Source organism: Schistocerca serialis, chromosome 10, assembly GCF_023864345.2.
Source record: "Schistocerca serialis cubense isolate TAMUIC-IGC-003099 chromosome 10, iqSchSeri2.2, whole genome shotgun sequence".
NCBI lineage: Eukaryota > Metazoa > Arthropoda > Insecta > Orthoptera > Acrididae > Schistocerca > Schistocerca serialis.
Genome location: NC_064647.1, coordinates 135,739,113 through 135,751,183, shown reverse-complemented (window position 1 = coordinate 135,751,183; position 12,071 = coordinate 135,739,113).

Below are 12,071 nucleotides of genomic sequence, written 5' to 3'. Positions count from 1 at the left end.
CGAGAGACTGGAATCCAAGTTGGGAGCACGACATTTGAAATCCCCCGTCTGGCCACCCAGGTTTTCCGTTGTTTCCCTGAATCACTGTGGGCAAATGTTGGGATGGTTCCCTACAGTAGGACGTGACCTATTTCCTTCTCATTCGCTAACGAGGCCGAGTCCACTACATGTTGTGTCCTAAGCTTCTTGAACAAGCGGGTGCAACATTTAAAAATTGAACCTGATGCACAAATATTTATACCAAGGAAATGATTGTCGTGGTAAAAGTGTCATTAACTGGAAAAATGCTGAGAGGAGGAGGCTGTCGAATCCTAGACGGTGGAATTTCTATTCTGAGACTTTCACACTGAGTTTTCAAAGCAGATACAAAATGCTGCGCGCCTAAATACAGTAGTTTCTTACGGCTTTTGTGGCTATTCGTGTGACACTCTGAAAGAGTGAGACAAGAAACGATCAGAACAGCCTCGAGACTGACATTTTAGCGAGTTGAGCGGTAATGGCTATCCACTAGCCAATCGTAGATCTTTCTCGAGCACCACTGCGATTTGCTGTGTTCCTTTTTAGTTTTGTAGGTACCTGCAATGTCATGGCTGCCGAAGTGGCATGGGTGTGAGATGTGGTCTCAGGTGCGTATCCAGGAGCAGGGCAATGCTGCATATAAAGTAAGACATTTCAATGGCATACTGAGGAAACGGATGTGCTTCCATGGATGGCGAGGACAACAATCTCAGGCGCCAAGGTGACCAGCACACAGCCAGAATCTCGCTCCATAGGAAGACCTTTTGTGGAGTCGGTGGAAAATAGCTCTACAGGAGAAACTTGCACAGGACTCGCTGAAAAATCAATACATAGGGTGATTCAGATGACCCTACCGGTAGGCTTTATGCAGTTCACAATGCCTTCAAAAACAACGTGCAAAATAAACTATTTGTCCTACAAAAAAAGGTGAACAGAACGTTTTTTGGAGGAAATTTAATATAGTTAAATTGGAGGCCACGGTTTAAGAGTTAAGTAGCCTTACCTTCGTATGATAGGACCTGTGCTGGGACGTGAAGGCAGAGATTTATTAGGTGCGGTTGTCTGCATACTGGCAACAATACTCTCCCCCCTTCTGTTCATAATGCATAATGCAGTCAGTCAATCACAAAGCCGGGCTATTTGAGTCACAGGTGCTTGTGTCTATCGTCAGCCATAAAGCCACCAATTGACAGTCTGATTTGACCAACCACGGCTCTGCCCCCAAGCGCCCCCACCACCTGCCGAGCAGGTCGCCAACTCATCTATATGTGGGCACACTGTGACTGCGTGGTGGACCCTACCTGTACATAGTAGCGCGACAGCTCTCACCATGCAGAAACAGAAGGAAAAAGGGTGGAGTGTGGGGTGGCAGGTAGCCATGAAGACTAGCAGATTGCTGTGTGACATTGGAGTGTACACCCCTGGACAACAGACCTGACCGCTACAAAAATCGTCCACACAAAGGGGAACTTGTCAGGACTGACCCAATTGCCATGGCAGGAGGGGGAGGGGGGAGGGGGATGGTAGCCGACTGGCCAACTGTTCAGCCCTTGAGTGGGTGACTTAATGAACCCATTGACAGCCAGACCAATTGGGTTAATCACCAGCCACGGCTGTGACCCATCAGGCTGTGTGTGGACAGTGGGGATCATACGGCAAACCCTACCTGCTTGTATTGACGAGAGCGTGGGCTGGCTTGCTGCAGGGGGGGGGGGGGGGGCATACAGGTACGGCCTCACCAATGAAACCAGCACTCCTGCACTGCAGGTCTGACCGTGAGCCCATCAACCATACACGGGGCTGACTTGTTTAGTGGACCATTCAGCCTGTGTATATCGGTTTTTAGAGTTGTTGCTATTGTTGTTTTGAGTGAACAGCTGTTTGGAAGGTAGAGCACAGGCAACAGGATGAAACTCTACCAGTTTTGTGGCACCTGCGTGTAATAGCAGTTCTTATCAGTGACAGGTTGGTCGTAAGCAGCGTAGGACGTCGCACTCGTTTTATGCTGCTGTCTTGCTAGTCTGTCCTTTTCGGGCCTCTTTGTCTCTTCAGAACTGCTGGAATCTACATCCATTTGAACCTGCTTAATATATTTGTGCATCCGCTTCCATAATTAAGTGGTCAACATTTTCCATCTGCTATGTGGACACCCTTAGTTCGAGTCCCAGTACTGCTAGGGACCTTTCGTTGGTTGAAGCAATGGAACAGGATGCAGTCAGCCTCGTGACGCCAATTGAGGAGCTATCTGAGTGAGAAACAGAGGCTTCAAAGTGTGGGAGAGTGGTCTGCTTAACCCCCAACCCCTACCTATGGTATCCAAATGACACCATTGACATAGGACGATCGAGACAGCGTGATGCAACGGCTGGTGGATATTCAATAGACCGACACGGCCAGTACACACACGTTTAGCTTTTTCACTGAACTCCACAATTTTTATCACCTCCTCCTTCCACTTCCATGTATTACCGAACTGAAATTACTTTGATGTTTCAAACTGTGTCATATCTTTTAGTCAAGTTGTACCACAACTTTCTGTTCTCAATAATTCGGTTCAATATTACTTCATTAGTTATCCAGTCTACTCATTTAATCTTCAGTAGTCTCTGAGAGGACCCTATTTTAAAAACTTCTCTGCTTTTCTTGCGCGAATAGCTTATCTTCCACGTTTTATTTCCGTACATGTCTACATTCCAGATTTCCTGTCATTTAAATTTATTTCCATGTTAACAAATTTCTGTTACTCAGAAATGTTTTTCTTGCTATTGTCAGCCTTATCTTATTTTCTCTCTGCTTGCACCACCAGTTATTTTTCTGCGCATATAGCAAACCTTATCTTCAACTTTTAGTGTCTTATTTCCTAATCCAATTCCCTTAGCAACAACTGATTTAAATCGACTGGATTCTTTTACTAATGTGAAAGAGTGCTTTACTCTGGAGGAAGGGCGCTAAACACCCAGAGGTAAACAAGTGTTGACTAAATTTTCACAAACTTCCTTTGAAAAGGAAACGGTCCATTTCCACCCCCTGGTTCTCTAACACAAATGGATCATACATGTACAGTATCTGATCAGAAGTATCTGGACACCTGTTAGTGAGCATTAAAATGGTGTGTGCCTTTATGACAGCTTCAACTCTACTGGGAAATGTGTGAATGTTTGTGGGGGAATGGCAGCTCAATTCTTCCTGGAACCACAGTATGTAGCGATGCTCGACGTTAGGGCCTGGAGCGAAGTCGCCGTCGTACGTCGTGCCAAAGGTACTGTACGACTGCATGCATTGCACACCGTAAGGTGGCTCGCGGAGTATAGATGTAGATTGCTATGCTGATATAGTCTTCAGCTCCAAACTGTTCCTCTACTGTTCACATTACACAACACTGTAAAATTTGTGCATATTCTTCCGCATTTAGTATTTTCTTAACTCTAGGTGGATCGGCATTAGTGAACTGCTCGGAAGGTATGCTGTTGGTCATTTTGACTGGCGATGTTCATCTTTCTTTTTCCAGTGTTACTTGTTAATTCAGTATGGTGTCTTTACGTGTGACTAGTGTATTATGCTTACCCTGCCGATTTTTACGCTTAAATTTTTCTGTAGAAACTATATTTAATACATAAAAAAGATCGAAGTAAAGAACTCATTGTAAATACAATATTCATTGGAACTAAGCTTTGACACTAGTCTTATAAGTGCAATATAATGCATATAATTGTAAAATAACATATTTGTCTCTATGAGTTATTTTCAGTGCCAGCTCGAAACAGTTCATAAACATATATTACGTTATGTTATGTTAACCGGGGACCTAGAAACGACGGAGAGGCTCCGTCCCCGCCGCAGCCGCAGTGGTCCACAACCCCACGACGACTACCGCAGTCCACTTCACCCCTCCGCCGCCCCACACCGAACCCAGGGTTACTGTGCGGTTTCGCCTCCGGTGGACCCCCCCAGGGAACGTCTCACACCAGACGAGTGTAACCCCTATGTTTGCGTGGTAGAGTAAAGGTGATGTACGCGTACGTGGAGAACTTGTTTGCGCAGCAATCGCCGACATAGTGTAGCTAAGGCGGAATAAGGGGAACCAGCCCACATTTGCCGAGACAGATGGAAAACCGCCCAAAAACCATCCACAGACTGGCCGGCTCACCGGACCTCGACACAAGTACGCCGGGCGGATTTGTGCCGGGGACCAGGCGCTCCTTCCCAACCCGGAAAGCCGTGCGTTAGACCGCACGGCCAACCGGGCCGGCTTCACAAATATATACTTACTAGGAAATAAAAAGAAAAATGGATAGAAATTCCTGTTGCAATTAGGAGAAAATAACATTTTTTTCTCTTCGACATGTTTTCAGTAAAAGTCACCATCTTTAACAATGTACTGAACACTGCCAGCACATGGATCACATATGAATTTCTTGCACTGCATTCACAGTTTTAATTCTGCTTGAACTTTTGCATCCTCCTATCTGGAAAGTCCTCTGTACCAATACCTTATATACTTCAGTGGTCACAAGGAATGTATGAAGAGGCCGTTTCCTTGTCCATGTGCAAAGGAGAGTTTGTCTGCTAATCTTAAAAGGAACATTCGCCAGGTAACTGGTTTTCTTGTTGTTTCTGTGTAAAGGATCCAGGCATTGATTCCATCAAGGTCTAGCACGTTGAAAAGAACGTGTATAGGCCATCTGCCGCAGCCAAACTTAATAGTGTACAGACGAGACATCTGGCCCAGAATATCAGCTGCAAATTTTGTGGAATTTTAGAATGTCATCCTAACAAGAACACCGGCGCACCATAATAGTGAGAAGAACTAAACTTCTCCAGATGACAACAACGCAACGGCAGGAAATAGCAGTTAAAGTATATCCAATGAACATAATAAAAAAATGGAAGGAAAAAGAACGAATGACATTACAGCAATGAAATGAAGTAACCTAAGCGGATGAATAGATCCTTTATTGTGCCTTTAGAGACATGGAATGTCAAAATGACCGGATGCACTCCTTTATGTTAAAAATGTTTATGCTTCGTTCAGTTTTGGTACTAGATGTTTGTCTTTTACAGAAATTATAAACCATCGAAGTACATTTAGTAGTCGTAAAATATAGGCCGGCTAAATTAAAATGTACACTATTTATTAAATGTTAAACAACCCGCACTGGGCAGATTGACCATTACGCTCGTCCTAGTCTTAAGCGCGATAAGGTGACAACACTGTAACCGCGAATAACACCCCCTAACTGTAACGCCATCTCTTCTGTACTTCACTGTTGGCAGTACACATGATGGCAGCTAGCTTTCTCCAGGCATACGACAAACCCAGACCCTTCCATCGGATTGCCACAAGGTATAGCGTGATTCATCACTACAGATCACTCGGTCATCCACCGTGCATGACGTCGCTCTTTACTCCACCCCCTCAAGGTCGCCCACCACTGTCTACAGAAATGGGTGGCTCATGAGGATCTTCTCAAAAATTGTACCCCCTTGTTTCTAACGCACGGCCATTGTGCCAGCTAGACTGCTGTTAGAACTTTGAAACTCCCGAGTGATTTCTTCCGCCGATTCCATGCGATTTTTTACAACTACCCTCCGCAATCGTTGCCGGTTTCTGTTCGTCAGTAAACGACTGTGCTTGTTGCATCTCGTTTCCACCTCTCAATCACGTCACCATCAGTCGACTTGGCCAGATTCACAAGTACTGACTGATTTCTTACTCAGGTGACACCCTACGTCTAGTCCACGTTCAGAGTCACTGACGTGTCCTGACCGACCCATTCATCTGTTACTGCCTCTAGACTGGAAACAATAACCACGCCTCCTTTTATACTGGCGGGTCCGCCTCTGGTGACATGAGGGGTTCAATTGCACATCACATAGGGGCGTCCTGATGCTTTTGACCAGGTACTGTTCATCGACGTATTAAAAACACTCGATGAATAGTACTAATACAGCGAATTGTCCCGAGGTTTGCTAACACTTCGATATATTCGACAAATGCTGATTTTTTATTGCTTGCTCCAACTGGGCAGAGCTACTTGCTTATTTGCTTCGATGCCTCAATTTTTTGTCGTCTGTGAGATTCACCACCATAAATCTGTATATCGATATTAGAAGAGTAACTTTCAACCGTCCCCGTTGACTTATATCAACGCCTGTACGCAACTAAGGGTATTCATTTGATTGTAATTTCATTCTAGCGAGCTGCATGGTCACCGATGGCATCTGTTCTTTCGGACATGTCCGAATGAACAGATACCATCTTCATATGTATATATATAGATTAAATGAAATTCGATTGTAAATTGGGCAGGATTATAAAATTCAGTTTCCAGTATTCTATCAAATCGCGTTTGAATGTTTGACAACGCTCGCCACATCAGGTAAATCTTACAGGCTATTTTCACGGCCACATTTGTTTTGGAATCACGGTCTCTTTGAGTCTTTAAAGGACATCATGTTTGCCATAGACTGTACTATTTATTATAATTTCCACTATTGCAGTTTCGGTCTTAAGTCATTTTAAAGGAGCTAAAGGACCTAAAATACAGCAGTTGTTAACATCAATTCGATAACTAAAAGCGATGTGCCACCCCATATTAGCATCCGTCACTTATATCACCGGAATGTAACAGATGAAAATTAATCTCGTGAAACTGGATTCGTGAGTTCTACATATGTCATTGTAATTCTGTCAGAGACAGCAAAGGATTTGGAAGAGCAGTTGAACGGAATGGACAGCGTCTTGAAAGGAGGATATAAGATGAACATCAACAAAAGCAAAACGAGGGTAATGGAATCTAGTCGAATTAAATCGGGTGATGCTGAGGGAGTTAGACTAGGAAATGAGACCTTTAAAGTAGTAAAAGAGTTTTGCTATTTGGGGAGCAAAATAACTGATGATGGTCGAAGTAGAGAGGATATAAAATGTAGACTGGCAATGGCAAGGAAAGCGTTTCTGAAGAAGAGAAATTTGTTAACATCGTGTATAGATTTAAGTGACAGGAAGTCGTTTCTGAAAGTATTTGTATGGAGTGTAGCCATGTATGGAAATGAAACATGGACGATAAGTAGTTTGGACAAGAAGAGAATAGAAGCTTTCCAAATGTGGTGCTACAGAAGAATGCTGAAGATTAGATGGGTAGATCACATAACTAATGAGGAGGTATTGAATAGAATTGGGGAGGAGTTTGTGGCACAACTTGACTAGAAGAAGGGATCTGTTGGTAGGACATGTTCTGAGGCATCAGGGGATCACAAATTTAGCATTGGAGGGCAGCGTGGAGGGTAAAAATCGTAGAGGGAGACCAAGAGATGAATACACTAAGCAGATTCAGAAGGATGTAGGTTGCAGTAAGTACTGGGAGATGAAGAAGCTTGCACAGGATAGAGTAGTATGGACAGCTGCATCAAACCAGTCTCAGGACTGAAGACCACAACAACAACAACTACAACAACATATGTCAGTAGAGTGCACTATGCTGTGTAAATAAAGAAGTGTTCTTTACAAGTTTGTGGTGGTTAAAAAGATCCAAGGTGCCACACGAATGGGGGTAACTGACTACACCACAAGAAGACTGCATATTTATATGAACAGCGTGAATAATTATTCAATTTTGTATGAGAATAGCAGATCAACAAAGAAAATGTACGGGGACCGTTCAATAAGTAATGCAACACATTTTTTTCTCTGTCATTTTCGGTTGAAAAAAGGCGGAATTTGCTGTGGAATACCGGTGAATATTCCCGCTTGAGCCCCTACGCTGAGATGGCAATAGTCATGGGGTAGCGATATGCACACATACAGATAGAGGTAGCGTCGCTTACAGGAGGTTTTAAAAGGGCAGTGCACTCGCAGAGCTGTCATTTTTTCTCGTTGAAACTTGTGCAAAGATTCCCGTCGTGATTAGGGCCGCACGACGGAAACTAATAGACACTGAACGCAGAATGTTAGCTGGAGCATCCGCGCGGACTGGCCGCGTGGTCTGAGGCTCCATGTCGCGGACTGCGCGGTCCTTACCGCCGGAGGTCCGAGTCCTCCTTCGGGCATGGATGTGCGTCTTGTTCTTAGCGTAAGTTACTCTAAAGTTAGTTTAAGTAGTGTATAAGCCTAGGGACCGATGACCTCAGCAGTTTGGTCCCTTAGGAATTCAGACACATTTGAACGTTTAGTTGGAGCTAGACGTTTGGGACGTTGCGACCTTCCGCGCGCCGGCCGGCCGCCCAGAGCTGAGACTCCTGGATTGTCAGAACGTTCAGACACTCGCTTTGGAGGTGATCGGCGGATATCAGTCAAACAATGCACTGCTCAACTGGACTTCTGCGTTGGTAGTGCCAACACACTCGTCCACCAGTCGTGGTACTCGGAGGTGTGCGCCCACTGTTTTTTCTCGTCGCCTGACAGAAGAGCAACAAAGGACCATCTGTGCGGAGTTGCTCTCACGTTACGAGGCCGATCGTGACAATATTTTTGTCGAACATCGTCACAGGCGATGAAACCTCAGTTCAGCACTTCGAAGAACCGAAAACAAAACGGCAGTGGAGTCGTACGCACAAAAAATTACAAAGCCGCACACTCAGCCAGTAAAATCATAGTTACCGTCTTCTGAGACCCTGAGGGGGTTATTCCGTTTGATCCCCTCCCTCGTGGTGCAGCGATCCACTCTGAAGTGTACTGTGCCATGCTCATGTCGTGCGTATTGAGCCGTGCGTGGCTCGTGTTCCGGTCATCATGTATTTTACACCCTGTTTTTAACGTACTTCCACCATCACTACGTTAATTTAAATTACTACATCTACATTTACATTTATTCTCCGCAAGCCACCCAACGGTGTGTGGCGGAGGGCACTTTACGTGCCACTGTCATTACCTCCCTTTCCCGTTCCAGTCGCGTATGGTTCGCGGGAAGAACGACTGTCTGAAAGCCTCCGTGCGCGCTCGAATCTCTCTAATTTTACATTCGTGATCTCCTCGGGAGGTATAAGTAGGGGGAAGCAATATATTCGATACCTCATCCAGAAACGCACCCTCTCGAAACCTGGCGAGCAAGCTACTCCGCGATGCAGAGCGCCTCTCTTGCAGAGTCTGCCAATTGAGTTTGTTAAACATCTCCGTAACGCTATCACGGTTACCAAATAACCCTGTGACGAAACGCGCCGCTCTTCTTTGGATCTTCTCTATCTCCTCCGTCAACCCGATCTGGTACGGATCCCACACTAATGAGCAATACTCAAGTATAGGTCGAACGAGTGTTTTATAAGCCACCTCCTTTGTTGATGGACTACATTTTCTAAGGACTCTCCCAATGAATCTCAACCTGGCACCCCCCTTACCAACAATTAATTTTATATGATCATTCCACTTCAAATCGTTCCGCACGCATACTCTCAGATATTTTACAGAAGTTACTGCTACCAGTGTTTGTTCCGCTATCATATAATCATAGAATAAAGGATCCTTCTTTCTATGTATTCGCAATACATTACATTTGTCTATGTTAAGGGTCAGTTGCCACTCCCTGCACCAAGTGCCTATCCGCTGCAGATCTTCCTGCATTTCGCTACAATTTTCTAATGCTGCAACTTCTCTGTATACTACAGCATCATCCGCGAAAAGCCGCATGGGACTTCCGACACTATCTACTAGGTCATTTATATATATTTTGAAAAGCAATGGTCCCATAACACTCCCCTGTGGCACGCCAGAGGTTACTTTAACGTCTGTAGACGTCTCTCCATTGACAACAACATGCTGTGTTCTGTTTGCTAAAAACTTTTCAATCCAGCCACACAGCTGGTCTGATATTCCGTAGGCTCTTACTTTGTTTATCAGGCGACAGTGCGGAACTGTATCGAACGCCTTCCGGAAGTCAAGGAAAATAGCGTCTACCTGGGAGCTTGTATCTAATATTTTCTGGGTCTCATGAACAAATAAAGCGAGTTGGGTCTCACACGATCGCTGTTTCCGGAATCCATGTTGATTCCTACATAGTAGATTCTGGGTTTCCAAAAACGACATGATACTCGAGCAAAAAACATGTTCTAAAATTCTACAACAGATCGACGTCAGAGATATAGGTCTATAGTTTTGCGCATCTGCGCGACGACCCTTCTTGAAGACTGGGGCTACCTGTGCTCTTTTCCAATCATTTGGAACCTTCCGTTCCTCTAGAGACTTGCGGTACACGGCTGTTAGAAGGGGGGCAAGTTCTTTCGCGTACTCTGTGTAGAATCGAATTGGTATCCCGTCAGGTCCAGTGGAGTTTCCTCTGTTGAGTGATTCCAGTTGCTTTTCTATTCCTTGGACACTTATTTCGATGTCAGCCATTTTTTCGTTTGTGCGAGGATTTAGAGAAGGAACTGCAGTGCGATCTTCCTTTGTGAAACAGCTTTGGAAAAAGGTGTTTAGTATTTCAGCTTTACGCGTGTCATCCTCTGTTTCAATGCCGTCATCATCCCGGAGTGTCTGGATATGCTGTTTCGAGCCACTTACTGATTTAACGTAAGACCAGAACTTCCTAGGATTTTCTGTCAAGTCGGTACATAGAATTTTACTTTCGAATTCACTGAACGCTTCACGCATAGCCCTTCTTACGCTAACTTTGACATCGTTTAGCTTCTGTTTGTCTGACTAGTGTCACTGAGTTGCTGCTTTGCCTGACCGTGAGGGGCGCTAGCAGCGCTTATCGATATATTCCTTTCACGAAGTATCTTTGCTTGACTACTATTACTTCCCGGTCGTTGTCTGTCGTAAGCCAGTGAGTTGGGGTGCGAGTTCGGGTCTGCCAGTAGTTCGGAACGTGGCAGCAGGAGGGTTCACGCGGCACTTCGGTCCCTGAGTTGGGCCCTGCCAGGGAGTTGCAACGCGTCTGGACAACACCGACTCAAAGGAAGGCCTCGGCGCTTGTTCGTGACGTCACGTCATCTAGGCACGGCGAACGTCAGGTCTGTTGCAGCAATACTCATAATGGTGGTGTCTCCCTCCCTGACACGGGAAAATGTGAAACTATTGGCGGTAGTTGACCAACACACATTGTTCTGAGAGATTTTTGCAATCAATTAATTGAGCAATTCATTACAGTTCTTAACAAATAGTGTACCCCTGAACTTAAATTTCCACCTGTTTTAAGGATTGACGTACAAAAACCACTTCATGGTCCAGCAGCAACAGAATTCGTGCTTCTTTACCTTATTTGTAAATCTGAGGAAGTTACGTCTGTACTGGGTTGCTTTTACAAAAAACTGTGAACATAATGTTCTTCTTTAGGTATCTTGGTTGGCTATGGGGTGAGGAACACTGAATTTTAATGAAATATCTTTCGATTGAACACGTTGGGGCAGGGGATGGGGGACAGAAGAAGAGGCAAAAGAGAGATACTTGTTTTATCAAATAAAGTTTTTCTCATCTTATAAAGTTTCTCCTTTCAGTTGCAAGAGGGGAATATTTATCTTTTCTAATGTGCATGGTAGGGGTAAAATACAGGGAGCGAAAGGCTGTTTACAATTTGTACAGAAACCAGATGGCAGTTATAAGAGTCGAGGGACATGAAAGGGAAGCAGAGGATGGGAAGGGAGTAAGACAGGGTTGTAGCCTCTCCCCGATGTTATTCAATCTGTATATTGAGCAAGCAGTAAAGGAAACAAAAGAAAAGTTCGGAGTAGGTATTAAAATCCATGGAGAAGAAATAAAAACATTGTGGTTCGCCGATGACATTGTAATTCTGTGAGAGACAGCAAAGGACCTGGAAGAGCAGCTGAACGGAATGGACAGTGTTTTGAAAGGAGGATATAAGATGAACATCAACAAAAGCAAAACGAGGATAATGGAATGTAGTCAAATTAAGTCAGGTGATGCTGAGGGAATTAGGTTAGGAAATGAAACACTTAAAGTAGTAAAGGAGTTTTGCTATTTAGGGAGCAAAATAACTGATGATGGTCGAAGTAGAGACGATATAAAATGTAGACTGGCAATGGCAAGGAAAGCGTTTCTGAAGAAGAGAAATTTGTTAACATCGAGTATAGATTTAAGTGTCAGGAAGTCATTTCTGAAAGTATTT